At 47.7% G+C, this 22,377-nt stretch overlaps 1 pseudogene; it reads right to left on the bottom strand.

Moving 5' to 3' along the window:
* Positions 1–354: 354 nt before the first annotated feature.
* The window catches only part of LOC138473381 (zinc finger protein 271-like), a 56,802-nt pseudogene continuing 34,779 nt past the window's right edge, over positions 355–22,377 (bottom strand).

Raw genomic sequence — 22,377 nt, 5'->3', positions numbered from 1 at the left:
TCACCTTACAGTTCAACTTTGGCTCAAGAAGAAGAGTTGATAAACTCGAAACGCGTCAGCCGTATAACTTGAACTTTACACATACAATGTTGGAATTGCTCACACAAGCCGTTTATTTGGGACTTTGTATCTGCACTACAAAGGAGAACAGGACACGGGAGGGAAAGCCCAGAATAGGAACAGGACTACGGGCTGGTCAAGACTATAAACAAGAAAGGGGGTCCTGCCTATGTAATTTCAAATCTATTGCTCTTTATTCTAATGCAGTTATTTCTTGTAAGGCTTCCTGTCAGCATATCATTAGTTGATAAGCAATGCCTCAATGTGTGCAGAAAATACACTGGAAAACTCAAAAAAGAATAATGGTGTTCAGTTTATTACTGATGTCCGACCCATTTTTTAAAAAATATATTCAGGTTTTAAAATATATGCACTTAATAACATATGTGAAAAGCGCACAACCTAAAAATCACAGAGTGCAGTACATATCATCTCCTGGATTTAAACATTTTACAAATGATATATAAAGTAGGGCTAATGAACATCAGACATTTACGTCATGCTAATCTTCAGAGCAAGACTCAACATAGGCGAGGCATTGCTTCATGCCTTTGCAACTTCTCATGAAATTTGAAAACCATACAGATGTCAATTGCAGTTACAGCAGCGTTTGTTATTTACACAGGTGAACATGGAGTTCCTAACCAAAACCAAAAGCATTACTTTGTGTGGCTTTGACATGTGGAAGTTCCAAATAGAGAAATGTTCTAGTGTCTTTTCATAGATGAAAATCTATTCAATGTATTTCATCTAGGTGGTGTAACCTTCACGAGGTATACTTTGCACCAAAAGTAAATTTTAATTTTTCAGCCAGGCTAGAGGGTGACCTTAAAAAGTCAGTTACAAAGGAGAACACCTTTTGTTTACATTAAACTATCACCCTTTATGAAATGAATCATAAATGTTGTGTTTGACATTGACAATTGTTGAAATTTGAAATAGATACCATTGTTTGAAGTATAAAAGTATTGATAACCATCTGATGACGTTATAACAATAGTGTGCAGGGGACGGGAGGGTTCCCATTTGGATCCTCTTTTCTTGTTTGCTTATATGTACTAGTGGGCTTGTGCCAGGTCCACTTTTCCTCCCCTGCACCTTAAACTGGTAATCAAAGATAGAAGCGAAGACTGAAAACGTTTACACATAAACCTTGGAGTGCTCGAGCAATCTCTTTTCACAACTCCACAGTCAGTGTCCCATGGAGCGGATTTGACTGGTTTTATCCAGACCGTTTCCCTTCTATTTGCTAGGAATGATTTAATCCGGAGTAAGGCTAAGTCTGTTATTCTTATTTCTTCTATTCTCTTGATGAGGATGTCATGGTTGACTGTGTCAAAAGCTGGGAAGAGGTCTTGTAGAATAAGGGCGGAGTGTGTGCCAGTGTCTGCATTTGTCTTTAGGTCATCCCAGATGGATAGGAGCGCTGGTCTTGCTCCCTTCGTGGGTCTAAAGCCAACTTGCGGCTGGTTCAGCAGCTGGTGTTTTTCTGTGTTCTTGTGTTAGTTTCTAGACGTAGGTGTCTAGTCGTTTTGCTGGGTAGGAAATGTTTGAAATCGGTCTGTAGTTGGAGAGGTATTCCACGTTTCCTCCCGTGTCCTTGAGTAGTGGTTTGATGGGCACCAATTTGAATCATTGCGGTACTTTCCCTGTTGCGAGTGATGGGTTAAAAAGTATTTAATAGTAATAGTATTTTGCACAATGTAATATATCCCCCCCCCCCGCCCCGAGTATACCCGTGAAGTGTGAAACCTATGCACATGTAGGCTTGCTTCTGTTTTAGTCTTTCATCAATCATGAATGGTTTGTAATAACTGACAGTTTCATCTTACAGTGAGATAATATGCTCTGCTTAAAACACATTTTGAGAAATCACTTCATTTCGCGGGTCATCAAGTATTCATGAATCCAAATAACAAGACACTTTCCTTTAATTCTATGCATGAATCATACTTCACAAACTGCCTGTCTGATAATATGGTATAGTAACTTTACTTTCCAAAAACAGCAGGGCTCAGGAGACTTTGTAAGTAGTGGATGTTTTGGGCATCCGAGTAGTCCATGTCAACACCTTTTATGAATTTCCAATGTCGCCACAGGTCACGGATTTCCTTGAACATCTTCATGTAGAACATGTATGTGCCCCGTGTGATTTCTTGTGATGTAGGAATAGGTCAGGCTTTGCTACAAACCCATAGTGTAATTTCTCTGATGTATCAAAGGTTTCTCATTACGCTTGTAAGCTTCATCACAGTGAGAACATGTAAGCGTGATTTCTCTGGTGCAGCCCTAGTTTCCCTTATTGCTTGAAAGACATTGCATTCAGAACATGTTTATGGTTTGTCATCAGTGTGATTTCTATGATGTATCACAAAGTGATTATTTTGCTTGAAAGCCTTATCACATTCAGAACATGTATGGTTTCACCCCAGTGTGAATTCTCCGATGACTCAATAGTTCACTCTTTTGCTTGAAAGACTTATCACATTCAGGGCACGCATATGGTTTCACCCCTGTGTGAATTCTTTGATGTGTCAATAGATGACCCCTTTGCCTGAAAGCCTTATTACATTCAGAGCATGTGTATGGTTTTTCCCCAGTGTGATTTCTCTGGTGAATCAATAGTTCACTCTTTTGCTTGAAAGACTTATCACATTCAGAGCACGCATATGGTTTAACCCCTGTGTGATTTCTCTGGTGTTTCAATAGGGCACTCTTTCTCTTGAAAGCCTTATCACATTCAGAACATGTATATGGTTTCTCCCCAGTGTGATTTCTCTGATGAATCAATAGTTCACTCTTTTGCTTGAAAGCCTTAGCACATTCAGAGCATGTGTATGGTTTTACCCCAGTGTGATTTCTCTGATGAATCAATAGTTCACTCTTTTGCTTGAAAGACTTATCACATTCAGAACATGCATATGGTTTCTCCCCAGTGTGATTTCTCTGATGAATCAATAGTTCACTCTTTTGCTTGAAAGACTTATCACATTCAGAACACGCATATGGTTTCACCCCTGTGTGATTTCTCTGATGTGTCAATAGATGACTCCTTTGCTTGAAAGCCTTATCACATTCAGGACATGCATATGGTTTCACCCCTGTGTGATTTCTCTGGTGTCTCAATAGACTACTCTTGCCTGTGAAAGCCTTATCACATTCAGGACATGCATATGGTTTCTCCCCAGTGTGAATTCTCTGGTGTGACAATAGATTACCTCTTTGCCTGAAAGCCTTATCACATTCAGAGCATGTGTATGGTTTTTCCCCAGTGTGATTTCTGTGGTGAATCAATAGTTCACTCTTTCGCTTGAAAGACTTATCACATTCAGAGCACGCATATGGTTTCCCCGCAGTGTGAATTCTCTGGTGTGACAATAGATGACCCCTTTGCCTGAAAGCCTTATTACATTCAGAGCATGTGTATGGTTTTTCCCCAGTGTGATTTCTCTGATGAATCAATAGTTCACTCTTTTGCTTGAAAGCCTTAGCACATTCAGAGCATGTGTATGGTTTTACCCCAGTGTGATTTCTCTGATGAATCAATAGTTCACTCTTTTGCCTGAAAGACTTATCACATTCAGAACATGTATATGGTTTCATCCCAGTGTGATTTCTCTGGTGTCTCAATAGGTCACTCCTTTGCTTGAAAGCCTTACCACATTCAGAGCACGCATATGGTTTCACCCCTGTGTGATTTCTCTGATGTGTCAATAGATGACCCCTTTGCCTGAAAGCCTTATTACATTCAGAACATGCATATGGTTTCATCCCAGTGTGAATTCTCTGGTGATTCAATAGATTATTTGTTTCTGTAAAAGCCTTGCAGCTTTCAAAACATGTATGTTCTTTCGCTTCAGTGAGAAATCTCTGATGTTGCCATAAATAACCAGTTTCATTGAAAGTTGCTTCACATTCAGAAAATTCAAAGGGTAACTCCATTGTGAGGGTGTTCATTTTTAAATAGTGATTTCTGTGTAAGGAGTTCCTTGTCCAATTCAAAATAGTTTAACAATGATCTTAATCTCTCGGGTGGTCTCACCAAGTCAGGTGCATTTTTGTACGCATGAATGTCAAGAAAGAACCTCAATCTTCAGCCAGAACAGGCAAGTCTGGAAATAGAAAGTGTGTGCTTGCAACCTTTCCATGTCCAGAGCAGTTTGTAGACTTGTGGTTTTCATGCTTTTGGGCTTTGATCCTAGCAGCTGCCACTGGACCACCAGCACCACAGCAGCATCAAGTCCAAAGCAGGTGTTGAGCACTTTTTTTATGACTGAATGGGGTTCAATGCATGAACATGCCCAGCCATTCTTATTAGCCTCTCATCAGTGTAGTGGACACAGACGACCTCGCTATTGATTGACTGACTGGACATAGGAACTAGATAATTCCTCCAAAATCATTAATAATTGCATCTTTTTCTTGTTGCAAAATCTCTTCTCTCTGTAAAATATTTTTCCCACATTAAGAGACTCGAGGATGGTAGTGACTGTCGTGAGCAAGAATAGGTTTCCAAGACCCAGCTATCAGAGGAAACCTTTTTTAACAAACACTTTTAAAATCATTTCACCGATTTTCATGCTTCCTGCTGTGTTGCCCTGTTTGAAAGAAAAAGAAAATCAGGATTAGTGTTGCATAAGAGATAAATACATATTTATGGTTTTAAATAGAAAATGTGAACAAGCAAAAAGGCACTTTTCAGCTCATGAAATCCTGCACTTCTACTGAATGTCTTATGGACACTGAGTTAAATGAATAGAGTAAGGTGCCCTCAACATCATGGAAAGGGTTAACACAGAAATCAAGAACCAAGAGACACATTGACCATTCCCACATCACATGGCACATAAATTAATAACGATGTGCACCACTAGCCCACAGGCAGGATGAACACAATGTGGTGACGTGTGGTCACTGAAGCGACATGTCAGTCGGTCATGGCTGGTTTTGTCATGTCTAAAGAAGATAGGAACACTGCGCTACCCAATTTATTCATTAAATCGTCGATCCATGGCATGGGGTAGGCGTCAAAAGCAGACATTGTGTTAACCTGTCAGAAGTCGATACAAAACCGCCAGGAGTGGTTGGGTTTTGGTACCAAAACGATCAGTGAGGGCCAGGGACTAGAAGAAGGCTCTATAATGTTGGCTCATTTACATAGTTTCCATTTCAATTACTATCTTTTTCCTAGATTCTGGGAGTCAATAGGGTTTTAGATGGGACTACCTTTCCCTTTGGGGTGGCATGAGCCTTGAACTCTACCTGGCTTTTTTGCAAAATACATCTGGGAAAGAACTAACAAGATCGTCCGTGTCTCGCTGTTTCCCCTTTAGGAGATTCTGTGGAATAAGGTCTGTGTTACTTCCTCCGGAACCAAACAGGCTAGTATGGGGGATGTTGGATTTTCCTTCCATTCCTTTAGCAGGATAATGTGATAGAGATGAGTCTTTTGTCTGGTTGGGCTACTCTATAAGTACATGCACCTGTGCGTGCTATTATCTCATAGGGTCCGTGCCACTGAGACTAGTTTATTCTCAGAGTTGGGTAAGAGGACAAACACTGTCTGACCCATGGAGAAAGCGCGGAGATTCACCTTTTTATCATAGTCTTGTTCGGTCGGGGCTTTCTCCATATGTGCTTGTGCCAAGGTTCTAACTAGGGCCATATGATCTCTTAGTCAGGTGGCAGCCTGGGACAGAGGTATTAGTGCTTCTTCTCTTTCTTCCCAGGATTCTATGAGCATATCTAATACATCTCAGGCTCCCTACAGTAGAGTAATTCAAACTGAGAGAATCCGGTAGATGCTTGAGGCGTTTCTTACTGCAAATAGGGCCCAGGGTATCATGTGACCTCAGTCCTTCCCATCAATTCCTTAGGATTGTCTTAAGTGTTTTATTAAATCTCTCCACTTATCGGTCTGTCTGGGGGTGGTAAATTGAGGTTCTCAGAGTGGCGATATGTAATATTTATTTTATCTCTGTGATCAGTTTGCTCATAAAGTTCTTTCCCTAGTTTGTTTGAATATCCCTGGGAAAGCCTACTCGAGACAAGAACGGCACAGATGTTTTAAAATCTTTTGGGTAGTGCTGTTTCTCATGGGGACGGCTCCGGGGTATCTGGCGGATTAATGTATTCCGCAATTATGAGGTGTCTAAGGGACCTACGATGTCCATGACTATTTGGGAAAAGGGGACTTCGTTTATGGGTAGTGGGTTCAAGACTGCCATTTAAGTAATATGTGAGCTGGTTTCTGACATATTACACTTTTGGATAATGTTCTTTATATCCACAGGTAAACAGGGCCAACACAACTTGCCACTAATGTGGGCTTGAGTCTTAGACTGCCCCAAGTGTGTCCTCCCCCCCCTCCGGTCAAATGGGAGTGTGCAATTTCCAGCACTATCTTCCTGTGTGTCTTGGGTATCACCAGCTGAGTTTCAGTCAAACCTTCCAGTTTCTCTCCAATTAAGGAGACCTTGTTTCAAAAAGAAAAAAGGGGCTGCCTTGTCTTAGGCCTTCACCCTCACCCTCAGTTGTTACCTGTAAGAAGGCCTCAGCCAGTATGGGATTTAGTTTTCGCTGGGAAAATGCTAAATCAGGGAGGATAGTTGCCTCATCATTCAGGGGGGACTGATGTCTGTTTCCTTATCGGCCTCTCCAACACGCTGATCACCTCTCTCCGTTTCCTTAACTTTCCTCTCCTCTTCAAAGTGGGGAAACAAAGCCATTTCAAGAATTCACTGGGATATTGCATCTCCGGGTCTTATTTTTTCCATGGTTTAAAAAAAAAACGTTTATATCTCCTCCAAAGTCCAGGTCTATGACTCCTGCACAAATGTCTAAGGAACAAGTTACTTTCCTGTAAGTGTTGTTCTCCAGCATGAGTCTGGCATGGATTCACATGCTCATGAATATTCACCGTCGTCAGGCTGGGAATCCTCAGTAAAGAAATAAAAAGGTTTCAGTTTCATTTCTGAACTGCCTTTCTCCTAACAACCAATCACTAAGCTCTGGGTCATACTGCCCTAGCCAAAGCCTGCCCTCTACCTACGCCCCTCCTCTGGCAGCCATCTTCAGATTTGGTAGCACGTAAAGTGGCAGTAGGACCAAGAGAAGAGCCGAAGAGGGGTAGGCGGGAGGGTTCGCATGTGAATCCATGCCAGACCCATGCTGGAGAACAACATTGTGAAGACTTCCGGAAACACTTTGTGCGGCCCACATAAAACTTCAGCGATCTAGCCACATCCAGCGAGTGCAAAGTCCTTTCAGCCAGTGACAAAGGCGTCGGAAAAAAACACAGGTAACACCAACGGTTTGTTTAGATGAAATTCTGACAGAACATTGGGCATGAAGGAGTGGTGCTTCCGCAGCACCACGCTTGTGTCGTGAAAAGTCAGGTAAGGCCGCTTGCATTACAGAGCCTGGATCTCACCTACACGTCTTGCAGAGGTAATGGGCATGAGGAAAGCAGTCTTCCACGACAGAAACTTGAGTGGAGCTGAATGCATAGGTTCGAATGGAGGCATCATGAGCCTAGACAACACCACATTGAGATCCCACGCTGGGCTGGGGCCGGAGCCTTCCCCGGTGGGAATGAGCGCAACAGTCCTTTGATGAACTCCTTAACAAGACGGTGTGAACACAGAGAAGACTGTCCCAGAGATCTGGTATAGCAGGAGATAGCCGCTAGATGTACCTTAATGAAGGTCTGAGCCAGTCCCGATTCAGCCAACAACAGTAAATACAGGAGTACTTGAGGGGCTGTACCCAGCAGAGTGTTGATCTTCTGTGAAAGGCACCAAATTGCAAAGCGCTTCCACTTTTGTCTGTAGCATTTTAAAGTAGATGACGGCCTGGCCTTGACGAGAATTTCTTTGCAATCCGCAGGAAGATTGTAGCCACCGAATTCTAACGCTGCAGGAGCCAGGCCTTCAGGTTCAGCGATCCGGGGTCGTGGTGATGAATGGCGCTGCCTTCCCTGGCGAGAAGATCTGCGACCACTGGCAGCTTGACTGGTGGGGAAGCGGACATGCTGAGAAGGTCTGGGTACCAGATCTGCTTCAGCCACGCTGGCGCGACAAGGATTAATCATCTTACAATCGTACCATCTGAGTTGATTGATGACTCGAAGAAGCAACGGAAGGAATGCATACAGAAACAGGCCTTCCCAAGGGAATGAGAATGCAACCCCCATGCTCCCCTGCTATCTGCTGGCGAACCTCCGGCACTTGGTGTTCATTGCCGTCGCAAACAGGTCGATCTAGGGACAGCCCCATCTGAGGAAAAGGTTCTCCACTAGGTCCTGCCAAAGTTCCCACTCATGGCATGATCGAAGCTCCCTGCTGAGGGAGTCGGCGACCCTGTTCTTTACTCCTGCCAGATGAAACGGAATGAGGAACAACCCTTGGGTGACAGCCCAGCACCACAAGTCCTGTGCCTCTTTGGAGATCTGGTTCCCCCCTGCTTCAAGATGTAAAACATTGTGGTGGTATTGTCTGTGAAGACCCTCACCACCTTGCCCCTGAGGGACGGCAGGAACGACTTGATGGCCCAAAACTCTGCCCGTAGCTCTAGGACGTTGATGTGTAACATCTCTTCCTCCGATAGCCATAGGCCTCTGGTGTGAAGACATCCTGTGTGGGCTCCCCATCCTTCCAAGGAAGCAATCCTTTGTAACAGTCGCGTGGTACGGAGGCTCTGGAAATATGTGCCTCCGGCCAGATTGGAGCACACACCCCAACACCTCGTCAAGCGCGATCCTGTCCTGGAAGCCTCTGGACACCGGGACCCAACAGATGTCAAGGAACTCCTGTAGAGGGTGCATCCACAACCTGCTGAGTCGAATCAGATATATGCATGATGACATCATCCCGAGAAGAGACTTGATGGCCCTTACCATAGCGATCTTCAGTGCCAAAAGCCATTGCACCTTGCCCAAGATGGCAGCTATCCTCTCCTCCGACGGAGACACCAGGCATGACACTGTGTCGAGTCTGGATCCCAGGAACAGCACGCTCTGCAATGGAGTCAAGCCGGACTTTGCATAATTCACAGAAAACCCCAGATCCATCAGGAGACAGACAGGCCTCGCTGTGTGGTCAACAGCAACCTCCCTTGACTTGGCTCGGATGAGCCAGTCATCCAGGTAAGGGTAAACGTGGGTCCCTTGTAGTCGTAGGTGGGCTTGAATTAGAGTACAAACGTTTTATTGCTCAATCTGAACGAAACCAAGAGCTAGAGTTGAGAAGAATTAATGCCCAAGCTGAGCAGAAGCAAGCAGAGTTGAAACTCAGAGAAATAGAGCTTAATCATGCACTAGAAATGAAAAAAAGTTAAAAATTTGTCTGTGGAAAATGCTTTTCTCTCCTCTGGTTCCTCTAGGAGTTCCAGTCCCAAAAGACCCCGGATGCCTAAGCAATTAGTGGGTATATATGAACCTAAGTTGGATGTGTTGGATTAGTTGAAATTGTTTGAGTATAATCATGGGCTCCAGGACATCACAGGGAATGAGTTACTTCCTTGGTTGTTCTCTAGGCTCCCCCCTGTTGCAACTGATGTGGTAATGGAGTTGGGGGAGGTGGATAAGAAGGATTATGAATGTGCGAAACTAGCTTTAATAGCTAGATTCGGGAAGACCCCTTCCCAGTACCTTAAGAGGTTTAGGACCCTCAAAAAGCATGATGGTACCCCTTGGGCTACCTGGGTGAGTGAAAGTTTGAAAAACTTAGAGGGATGGATTAAGGGTTACAGGGTTAACACTTATGAGGGAATGAAGAATGTTGTAATGTTGGAGTCAATTTATGACGCCTGCTCTTCTGAGCTCAGACAGCACTTGGCTGATTCAAAGGAATTGGATTCCAGGAAGTTAGCTAAGGCTGCTGACTTGTGGGTTGCCAACAGGGCCACTCACAAGGATTCTGGGGCTACTCAGAAAAAGGATGAGGGAAAACAGCCTAAAAAGGACTCCAAAGAGAATTCTAATAATTCCAATTCCAAAGAGTGCCCCAAACAAAACCATAAGGGTAAGCCACAAGGGAAACCGAATCAGGCTAGTGTACTTTTAGGGATAATTCTCTCTTTAGGCTGAATTTCCTAACCTAGTGAGTCACCCAGCAGCTTTGCTGGATTTCTGTGGTTTGTTTTTTCTCCTGCCAAGAGTGAGACTCTTTTTCTCCCACTCTTGGACATGATTTATGGTATTCCTTAGACTGGTAATGTGTTTTATGGGCTATGGGGTCCTTTACTGCATAGGGTCTCGTGTGTTTTTCCTATGTGTGTTACACAGCACCCTCCGTGCGACACCCCACCATAGACTCCATACCCTGGGACTGACTACATGCCCTGGGAGACAGTAAAGTCACCATTGGCTTTACTAGTCCAAAATTATTAACAGAAACCAGTACAAACCATCATATTGTGGACGTACTGGTCGGGGCAATTCGATTGCCCCAGGGTCTGTTAGTGGAGGGGGCACGTCTCCGTCACCCCTGATCGAGTTTTGGCTGGTGGCAGTGGAAACTACTTTTTATATTCGACCGCAAATATTTTCCTATGGGATTTTCCCATTGTTCGAGGCTACCAACTTTAATTATTTAATTCTCATAGCCTCGAACATACTGCCGGTTTATTTAAATAATATTAATTCTCCAGTTGGTATTTTTTGCCAAGACTCGATTCTAAAATGGCGTTTGTGTTCTCTTCTGTGACTCCAACCCAAGTCGAGCCCTTTGTTCCACTTTTTGGCAGGCTTCTCCACAGAAGCCTCCAAAAGTGGTGCCACTCTGTCTGGATACCACAGGGGGTGTGGGAGGGGGTTTAGGCACCCTGGACCGAGTTACCTTAGTAACTCAGGTCACACTCTTGTGCGATTGGCCCAAGTGGTGAGCCTAGCATGTTTGAGTGACAGCTAGGCTGAGTGAATGGGGGTTTTCTGCATAAAAGCAGGGGTTTGGGGACTGGAACTTCAGAGGTCGCCACAGGACCTGAGAATCCGACGAGGGAGAGGTTGAGCCGACCTACCACGACGACACCACCGGTGGAGCCCTGCAGAACTGACTCACCACTTCCCGACGACAGAGAAGATCTCCCAGCTGGAGAGGCTTCTTCCCCTGACTGGTGGGCACAACCAGTTTACCTTTCTTTCTTCGCACCCCAGCCCAGTTTGTGGTCGAACTGCCCGTGCCAAGCACCCCGGCAGCCGGATAGCCACTCACCACTGAACCGCGAATCACCGGACCGCTCCTTGTACCCGAGTTACTCCGCGGCTGGTTTCTTCCCTGGCAGTGCAACGGACTCCTGTCTTACTCCACGACGAGATCCTCTCTTCCCCCGGACAAAGCACCGACTTGCACCCGCCGCCAGGAACAACTGCCCCTGCTGGAGCGTTCTCACCATTTTAAGGTACTGTGTCCGCCTGGCCGCCCTTTCTATAGATTGCTACAAGGTGGCAGTAAATCCTTAACCTTCTGGATTGGGCTGGCCTCTTGACCATCTAACTGGTCCCTTTCTTTTGGGACAACTCTTTCTGAACCTTTTTTGAGACTTTTGTGCACTTTTCAACCGTGTGACCTTGGACACATTTCGCGCTGATCCTCTTAAAGTGGATGCGGGGTACTGAACTTTAACTTCACAGTTTTATCCTGCCTTCTTCTCTTACTGTGTTCTTCTGAACGTGTTGGGATCTGTTTCTATCGATGCTTTGCCTTTCTCTCCCTTTTTAACCGAATTATTAGAGTGCCATCTGCGTTAAGCGCTCACTGCTGTCTGAAAATAAGTGGTGCTTTACTTTAGACTTGTCTAATATTCTTTTAAGGGAGTGTATATACTTTAGGGACCGTGTTTTTGAACTGCTTGATATTAGTGCCAGTGTGTTTAACTAGATGGGTTTTTAAATAAATAATTGTATCTCTTTTACACCAAACTCTGGTCAGTGTTTGCTTGTTCTACTGTACTCTTTGCCCTATTGTGTATGCTCTGTATACTGCCTAACTCTTCTTGAGAGAAGTCTGACTGCTCAGCCACAGCTACCAGGTAAATCTGGGTGGTACAGACTGCTACCAATTGGGTTTACTGCCAAACACCTGTAGTCTTAAATCTTTTGCAGTGGTCCCTAAGGGAACTGCACAGGTTTCTGCCTAACAGTGACCATTCTGAATTTCTGGGACTTTATGTATTTGTTCTGTCGTCGGAGGTCGAGAATGGGCCTCCATCCACTAGGTCTTCTTTCGTCCGAGGAAGTACCTTGAGTAAACGCCAGAGCCGCTTCATAACTAGCTCTATCGCCACTTTTTTTTAACATGGGACAAACCTCCAGCAGCAGCTGAGGGATGTGGTTTTCCTGCCGGGCCACCGGTGGTATACCGAGACACCATTGTTGCAACTCGAGTGTGTCCGTGGGTGAGAGTGTCCAAGCACCCAACGGTCGGTGGAGATGGTTGTCTACCCGCTGATGAAGTTCGCCAGCTGGCCTCTCACCGGGGTGCACGGGAGGGGGCCCAACGTCCTGGCTGATTCAATCTTGCTTGGAGGTCGAAGGACAGCCTTGCGGTCCCTGACAACGTCCGCCTCCAAAGGCCTTGGAGAAGCCCCTGTTGGTTTCTTGGGCCGAGGAGCCAAAGGGTTAGCGGTAAGAGGAAGAGCCTCCACCAAAGCCCCTCGAAGACAGGTTAGACTTCCCTCCTGAAGAACAAAAGGACAGCTGTCATTGCTGTAGCGTTCCCAGGGCACGTGTCATCTCTGTGTCCGTTTCGATGGCCTGGAGGGATTCATCCACAGCCTTACCAAACAGGTTGTCTCCGTCAAAGGGCATATCCAAAACCCTTGTCTGGACCTCCTGTCTAAAGTTGGTAGCCTTGAGCCAGCCACGGCGGCAAAGGCAGACGCTGTTTCCCATCTGGCAGAATCCCGCCTCCTCAATGTCCATGGCTACCATGATGGCGTGGTCCGACGCCATCTCGCCTTCTTGAAGGATCTCCAAAGCATCTGCCCACTTATCGGGGAGGACGTCCAGGATTGGAGTTAGCTTGAAGCACGGCGCCTGGTCGTATCTGGCCACGATAGTGAGGGCATTGGCAGCCTTGACTGTCGTAGCCACCAAGTAGATAACCTTTATACCCATCAAATCCAATTTCTTCCCCTTGCTGTCCGAAGGGGTAGCCGACACAGATGACGTTGAACTCAACGATTTCTTCTTGGCAGCCGCCAAGACCACCGAGTCTGGTGATGGTTGGGACCGCAAGCACTTGGGCGCATTGTCTGGATCCCTGTACTTCTTTTCCAGCCAGTCTCTCTTTGCTGGGACTGTAGAGGGGTGCTTCATCAGAGCCAGCCCTTCATCCAAAACATCGTCCAGGAGCGGGACCGAAAGGATCGTCTTCCTTTTCGCTTCCCGGCGCTGGTATAAGAAGCCCTCTTTTCCTCTGGCATGAGCTGGAAAAGCTCTGATGCACAAGCGATCATTGCATCGAACGATCCTATCTTGTCCGGAGGCGGGCTCTGCAGGGAGGGAGGTCCCCCACCCTGCAGTCGTCACCCATGCTTGTTGTCGCCGTGTTCGTTTCCATGTCCCTTGGGGGGGGGGGAGGGAGATGAGGAGAAGGTGGTGAAGGGTGGCATGGTGGCAACGGGTGCCTTTTCCTCTTCTTGGCCGGAGGTTTCCCGCGTCGACGGGGCGACCAGCACTGGCGTCGCGGGAGGAGCGGGCGGCAGGGTTGCCGGGATCCTCCTCTGTATCTCAGACACCAGCGTGTGGAGGGTCAACAGGATGTTCAACTAAATGTCTCTAGGCGGCAGCTGGGGCAGAGGGGTAGGGCCTGGACCCTCATCCCTAGGGCTCGTCGTCCTGGGGGGGCCCCCCCAATCATCGCCTTCCCCAACGGTATCACCGTCATCGTGGGGCGAGTCTCCCTAGTAGTCATAGCCTTCATGGACGGTGTGGATGGAAACAAGCTCATCGTCATCCTCCGAAGAGATGTCCGCTCCCTGAAGGACTTACGTCCCCCCCACCCACTTCTTCAGGTCCAGGGGGTTCGGCCTCAGGGAGAGGGCCAGCATCCCCTTTTCTGGGATCTTCTCTCAACTGACTTGTTCAAAGCCTCCCTCCTGGGAGGGAGGGTCACTCTTGCTGTCCCTGGGGCACCATGCAGGTCCGGCCCTACGGCCTTTAAAAGCCAAGCCAACACCACCTCGAGGAAGGGTGTAGGCTTCGGCTGGTGCACCTGGGCCTTCACAGCAAGGCTGGGCCCCTTGTCTAGCCTAGCCTAGCCTAGCCTAGCCTAGCCTAGCCTAGCCTAGCCTAGCCTAGCCTAGCCTAGCCTAGCCTAGCCTAGCCTAGCCTACTCCTTCTCCTTCTGGGCCAAATCTCCCTTGGCCTTCTCCGACACATGTAGGCCGGACACCGTATCCTGCTTGGTCTACACCGGCCTGGTCTTCTCCGGGTTCTCCTTCAGTTTACCCGGATGATCCAACTTTCTCTTGGATGAAGAACCAGAGCGTTGACTGGAGATCGATGCAGATGGAGGATGACCAATGCGCCCTGTCTGTTGCGGGAGCCGCAGCAGCGACCCCAACGGACGAGGACTCGCAGTGCTTTGCTTTCTGTTGGAACCCCACCAGTGTGGCGCCCTCAAAGGACTTAGAAGCCCGCTCAGGTTTCCCGGATCCGGGAGAGCCATGCCCCTGGGTCCCTCCCCGTGCAGATGCCTTGGCCTGCAGCCAAAATTCCAGCCGTTGGTGCCGATCGTTCAACGTGCGCTTCGAGAAGTCACGGCAAAACACACAATCTTCCTCCTTATGTGTCGGGTGTAGGCAGTACAGACACTGGGAATGCTTGTCGTCCATATACACATTCCGCAGACCGCAGTTGGAACAAAGCTTGAAGAGAGGAGGGCGGGGTAGGCCTGAAGAATTTTCTGGAAGCCTCCAAGAAGAACACTCAACGAAAATAGCCCTTGAGGGGTGCTGAAAAATCCAAAAAACGGGTCCCCGTTAGTCGGAAGGATAATCGATAGAGCACACAAGCTTGATTTACCGAAAAATAGAGTTTGGCCCCCATTACGAGTTTGGAGGTAGCCATGGTGCTATTATTAAGGGCATGGCTACCTCCAAAGTCGTAATGAGGCCCAGTGTGTGCTGGGTCTATGAATTTAAAAAGACTAGCAAAGTCAATTTAACTTTACATGTTCTGGGAGACAGTAGTCAGTCCCAGAGAAGGTATTTAAACCTTGGGAAGTCTGAAAGACATCCCTGTACAACTGCACTGAAGGTGCTGTGTGACACACAAGAAAAAGATGATGCCTATGGAGTTGTCTAAAACTCCATATACAAAAAACACAAGTAAAACACACATCAACGTACAAGAAAGAGTGGGGAAAAAAAAGGCTCCCACTTTCCAGGTGAAAATTAAAATTCTAGAAATCCAGCAAAGTTACTGGGGGTCTCAAAAGGTAAGGGAAATTAGCACATTTATGAGAATTCTCCCCAACAGTAATACAATGCTATGTGAATGGAAGTGGGTTAGGGTGCCAAACACTGTGGATTATGGTAACTGGAACATGTTTGCATGCATCGCTGTATTATGGTGCAGCGGTTGGGTAGAAGTTCCGCAGCCTATGTTGCGTTAGTGGATTCTGGTACCCGGCTACATGTTCGCCTGCATGGCTTTGTTATGTTGTGGTGGGTGCATGTACAAAGGCCATAGGCCATAGGCAATGCACCCAACAGTCTAGGCCTTCACCACAGCCACCACAACACAATGCAGCCATGAGGTTTTAACTCTGCAGGTCTTCGAAGGTGATGACCTTCACACATTGGTTGTGGAGGACATTTTAGACTTTGTAGAACAGCAGAAGTGAGCTGCTATGCGTACATTAGCCTATGGTGTAGGCCATTGCATGTGTTGCACATGTACCATCTGACAGCGAGAGAGTACACGTCCCTATACAAGAAAAGGGAGCCATGCAATGTAACATCTGAGAGTATACAAGTCCCTTTAAAAGAAAAAAAAGGAAAGGGAGCGGCTAAACCCTGAAAACTACCATCTGATGTCGAGAGAGTATACAAGTTCCTATACAAGAAAAGGGAGAGCGGCTGAACCATGCAATGTACCATCTGATAGCGAGAGAGCATACAAGCCCCTATACAAGAAAAGGGAGAGAGGCTGAACCATGCAATGTACCATCTGATAGCAAGAGAGCATACAAGCCCCTGTACAAGAAAAGGGAGAGCGGCTGAACCATACAATGTACCATCTGATAGCGAGGAAAAATACAAGTCCCTATTTATTTATTTATGTATTACATTTGTTTTACGGCCAGACCCGGAGGTATCACAGCGTAGTTACAGACAGTGGCTGAATACACCTTTAAGATAAAACATAGTGCCTCATTACGACCATGGCGGAACGGGGTTAACGGCACCGTAAAGGGTGCCGGAGCCGTTAACCCTGTTCCGCCCGATTACGAGTTCCCCTCGCGGGACCCGTTCTGAACGTCTGGTTTTACCAGACGTGCAGAGCGGGTCCCGCGAGGGGAAGAGGGTGCAAACAACGGGTCATCTCGTAATGGCCCGTTGTTTGCACCCTCTCCCATTTCCATTCAGCCCTATGGGGGCTGAAATGGGAATGGGGAAGGACCGGGTCCGGGTTCTCAGAGGGAGGAATTACCGGGCCTTCCGAACTCGGAATGGCCCGGTAAGACCTCATTCTGAGGACCCGGACCCGATTTCGGCAGCAGCCAGGCCGCTACCGCCGAACTCGTAATGAGGCCTATAGGCATAAAAAACAGTGGTATAAGTAATCGCAGAGTGTACACAGGTGGATTCCATGACTTATGTTGGTCTAGTCGATGCAGGTGGGGGTCTAGGATGGCCTAATATTGGTTGAATAAGTGATTTTTTTTGAATTGTGGAAAGGAGGATTCAGTCATTACGAGGTTGGAGGTAGCCACCTCCATGACGCTATTAGCGCCATGGCTACCCCATTACCGCTTACTGAGTCCGGGTTCCCTGAATGGGGAATTACGGGGCCATTCCAACCTTGGAGGACCTGGTATTTCCCCATACGGCTCAATGGGAATGGGGACCATGCTAACAACGGGCCCGTTGTTAGCATGCTTGTCCCCATGTGGCTCCCACTAAGTGCGCCTGGTAAAACCAGCCACCCTTAGCGGGACCCGCTAAAGGACCTCGTAATGCGGCGGTAAGGGGTTAACGGCACCGGCACCTTTACTGGCACCATTAACCCCTTACCTCCAACCTCGTAATGACCCCCTTGATGATGGTGAGTAGTGAGTTCCAGTGTCTAGGCGCAAGGACTTTGAAGCTGCTGCCTCCCGCTTTCTCTCTTTTGTACCGTGGGATATCGAGGTAAGTGTTATTGTTGGATCTGAGGAGTCTGGTTTGGGCTTTCTTATTGACTGTGTTAATGAGGTATTTGGGCGCTTTGTTGGCAATGCATTTATGCGTAATGCTTAAGGTTTTGAATAGTATCCTAGCTTGTATTGGGAGCCAGTGATTATCTCTCCTGATATTGGAAATGTGTTCGGATTTTTTTTATGCCTAGGGCAGCTCGGGGGGCTTTGTTCTGCAATAGCTGAAGTTTGGCTATGTTAGTTTTGGAAGTGCCAAGGAGGAGGATGTTACAGTAGTTGAGCTTAGATAGTATAAGTGCTCTGGCTAATAGGTGAGAGAAATGTGTGGCTTAGGGAGAGGAGTTTGGATGTATAGGCGGTGGAGGAAGATGGGGGGGGGGGGGGGTCATTCCGAGTTGGGCGGTAAGGTTTTACCGGCACCGTTAAGGATGGCAGTGCCGGTAAAGCCTTACCACCCTATTCAAGAGGTTCTCTAGCGGGACCCGCTGAAAACGTCTGGTCAGACCAGACATCCTTAGTGGGTCCCGTTAGGGGACCAGGGCGCAAATAACAGGGCCGATATTTGCGGGCCCGTTATTAGGCTTCCTCATTCCCATTGAGCCCTATGGTGGCTCAAATGGGAATGGGGAATGGTATTCGGGATGGGGAATTACCGGGTCGTCCAAGGTCGGAATGACCCGGTAAGTCCCCATTCCGCCTACCCGGACCCGGGTTTGCAGGCAGCCATGGTGCTAATTGCACCTTGGCTACCTCCAAACTCGGAATTACCCCCAGTGTGTTTACTTGATTTGACATAGGGCCTCATTCCGAGTCGGGCAGTAGGGGATACCGGTCACCGGTAAGGAGACCGGTGCCGGTAATCCCCTACCACCCGATTCCGAGGTCCCCTAACGGGACCCGTTAGGGGACCAGGGCGCAAATAAAAAGGTTTGCCATTCGCGAGCCCGTTATTTGCGCCCTCCCCATTGCCATATGGGGGCTCAAATGGGAATGGGGAATGGTTTGGTCAATGGGGACTTACCGGTCCCTCCAGGGTCGGAATGGACCGGTAAGTCCCCATTGAACCAAACCGGAGTCAGTACCGGTATGGGAGGCAGCCATGGAGCGAATTGCTCCATGGCTACCACCATACTCAGAATGAGGGCCATAGTTAAGGAGGTGTATAGATAGACACCCAGGGCCTCATTACACGGAAGGCGGTGAGCCATGGCGCTATTAGCGCCATGGCTCATGCCGGTAAAATACCGGCACCGCCTTGGTGGAAAGGGGATTTACCGCCCCATTCCAAGGTTGGAGGGGCGGTAAATCCCCCTTCCACCATTGCCCTTCCCCATTCCCATTTCTGCCCCATAGGGCTCTATGGGAATGGGGAAGGCGCTAATTACGGCACCACAATTTTGCGGTGCCGTAATTAGCTCCGAGGTCCCTTTGCGGGTTGGATTTTAACGCCTGCAAAAAGCAGGCGTTAAATCCCCCAACCCGCAAAGGGACCTCGTAGTAAGACGGTAAGGATTTACCGGTACCGGTATTTTACCGGTACCGGTAAATCCTTACCGCCATCCGTGTAATGAGGCCCCCAGTGCCTTGACTTGTTTGAGAACTGGGATTGGGGTGCCATAGACGCTGAATGATTTGTAGCTAGGTTTTAGTGAGTCCATTTTAGAGAGTGAGCCTAATATGAGTAGCTCCTTGAGGCAAAGGTTATTATTCGCCATCCAGTTTTGTATGAGTGAATAGATTTGATTGATAAGACGAGATTCTTGCTTGTGATTGCCTGTTAGTGGAATAAGGATCTGGGTGTCATCTGCGAAGTTGGTGTAGATGACACCCATGGAGTCCAGAGCTGCAAAAAGAATCCAAGGGTAGAGCGGTGGAACAATGCAAACTACCATCTGATAGCGAGAGAGTATACAAGTCTGTAAACAAGAAAAGGGAGAGCGTCAGAACCCTGCAATGTACCATCTGATAGCGAGAGAGTATACAAGGCCCTATACAAAAAAAAGGGAGAGTGGCTGAACCCTGCAAACTACCATTTGATAGCAAGAGAGTATACAAGTCCCTATACAAGAAAAGGGAGAGTGGCTCAACCCTGCAAACTACCATCTCATAGCAAGAGAGTATACAAGTCTGTAAACAAGAAAAGGGAGAGCGTCAGAACCCTGCAATGTACCATCTGATAGCGAGAGAGTATACAAGGCCCTATACAAAAAAAAAGGGAGAGTGGCTGAACCCTGCAAACTACCATTTGATAGCAAGAGAGTATACAAGTCCCTATACAAGAAAAGGGAGAGTGGCTCAACCCTGCAAACTACCATCTCATAGCAAGAGAGTATACAAGTCTGTAAACAAGAAAAGGGAGAGCGTCAGAACCCTGCAATGTACCATCTGATAGCGAGAGAGTATACAAGGCCCTATACAAAAAAAAGGGAGAGTGGCTGAACCCTGCAAACTACCATTTGATAGCAAGAGAGTATACAAGTCCCTATACAAGAAAAGGGAGAGTGGCTCAACCCTGCAAACTACCACCATCTGATAGCATGATAGTATACAAGCCTCTACACTTTTTAAAAAAAAATTAGTAATCTGGTTTATTACAAACCTTTTACTATAACAATTCAATTAATAGATTATCCAATACATCAAATATATAATGTTCCAGAATCAAAGATTCTTCACAGTGGTTACGTTCAAACAACATTGGAGTAGCCTTGGAAATGGAGGGCCTCTTGCTCATCCCCTGACAAACTGGCCTGTCGCCTGCTCCAAATGCAATATCGCTTCTCTGTACGAACCAAGAAGCGAGTCCACATTCAAGCCCGTGTCTCTGCAGCCTCTAACAACTCGGCTGAACTCTTTAAAATCTGCAAGGAGCTGGCCAACCCTGCCGCAGTATCCACCTCTCCTCTCGCCTCTCAGGCCCTTTGCAATGACCTTGCCTCACACTTCATCTGTAAAACCAAGGACATCCTGTCCACACTCTCCTCCTCTCCTACCCCCCTCCCATTCCCTCCTCTGCCTGCTGATCCTCCCTCTGATTCCCCTCCCCCTCTTTCTCCTCCTTTCCTCTTTTCTCCCCAGATGAGGTTGCCAGACAAGTCTGATCAATGAAAGCCTCACCAAAACAGGCTCATCCCTGTTCCTCTAAAACCATTTAGGACCATATTGACACCCTTGCACCTGCCCTTGCAGACTTCTGCAACCTCTCCTTTGCCTCTGGCTCTTTCCCCATCTCTCTGAAACACTCCACTGTGCATCCTCTACTCAAGAAACCCTCAGCTAATCCCTCCCGTCCAGCTAACTATCACCCCATTTCCATCACCCCCTTTCTGGGTAAGCTCCTGGAAAAGCGTGCAATCCCTCATCTCAACCTTCTTTCTGACTTGTCGGTTCACTCCATGACCACCAATCTGGCTTCAGAGCTTCCAGGAGCACGGAAACTGCTCTCCTGAACATCCGTGAAGATCTGCCATCCAACCTAGACTCTAACACTCCCTCTGTCCTTATCTTACTTGATCTCTCCTCCGCCTTCGATTCGGTCAACCACACTATCCTGTTCAACCGTCTCCGTGACAACCTTGGCATCACTGATCGTGCTGTGGCTTGGCTTACCTCCTTTCTCTCTGATCGACCCTCCCAGGTACAACTTGGATCCTTCCTCTCCTCCATCTCCCTCTCTACCTGTGGTGTTCCCCAGGGGTCTAACCTCTCGCCCTGGCTCTTCAACCAATACTTGGCAACCCTTGCCTACTGCATCTCCATCTTCTGCTCCAACTTCCAATGCTATGCTGACGACACACAACTCATTTTCAGGCTTCCCTCTGCCACTTCCTCTCCCTCCCTCATCTCTGACTGTCTAACCGCCATTCAAAACTGGTGTGCTGCCAACGATCTCTGTTTAAATGCAAATAACACTGAGATCCTCCTCATCGGCACGCCCTCTCCTTCCTTCCCCCTTACTCTCTGGCCGGCCTCCCTCGGCCCTCCTCCCGCACCTACCTGCGAAGCAAAGAACCTCGTGGTCATCTTTGATTCCACACTATCCTTCTCTTCACACATCTCTGAAATCTCAAAAAAATATAACTTCTTACTACACCTGCTCAGAGGTACCTTTCCCTTCCTCTCCTTCCCACAGAAACTCACTGTCTCCCAAGCTCTTATTCTCCCTAAACTGGACTACTGCAACAGCCTCTTTCTGAAGCTACCTGCCTCCACCCTCCGACCACTACAGCTAATCCAGAACAGAACTGCGAGACTTGTCCTTGGCCTCAAGCCCCGGGATCGTATCTCTCCAGCACTGAAATCCCTCCATTGGCTCCCAGTGGATGCAAGGATTAAATTTAAAACCCTTTGCATTGTCCACAAGGCTTTCTGGGGCCTGGATCCAAAATACCTTCAACTTTCCCTCCGTAAATACCTCCCTTCTGGAGCCCTTCGCTCCTCTACTTCTAACTCCCTCAGGGTCAGCCGCTTCTCTAAGAAACGCGCAGGTGGCAGATCTCGGTCCTCGGCCGGAGCCTCTCTTTGGAACGGCCTCCCTGCCACCCTGAAACTGGAGGAAAACCATCTAAGATTCCAGAAGCTCCTTAAAACCTTCCTCTTCGCATCTGCCTTTGCCACTCTCCTCCCCTGTTGATCTGCCTTCTCTTCTCAGCACTGCCTCACCTGCCAACGGGGCCCCCCTGACTCAGCTACCTGCCCTCCCGGGCATCCTCTGGCACTGCCTCTTGGCCACCCTTGCACTGGGACCTGTTATCTGTACCCTTACAGGTCCCCCCACTCCTCTATCAGATGTTATCCTATCTGACTTGCCCTGCACTTCTCCCCTCACTGGCTGCACCTATCACTGCTCTTATCACCTTATTTATTCACTTATCTTATCCACTAACTTATAATTTTCCTATGCCTTGCATTTCCTTGCCCCCCCTCCCTTTTTCCTTTGCACTTTCCCCCT

This window comes from Ambystoma mexicanum, chromosome 8 (genome assembly GCF_040938575.1).
Source record: "Ambystoma mexicanum isolate Mex_15411 chromosome 8, UKY_AmexF1_1, whole genome shotgun sequence".
NCBI classification, from domain to species: Eukaryota; Metazoa; Chordata; class Amphibia; order Caudata; family Ambystomatidae; genus Ambystoma; species Ambystoma mexicanum.
The sequence above is the reverse complement of the archived record's forward strand: the minus strand, read 5'-3'. Positions and strand labels throughout refer to the sequence as shown.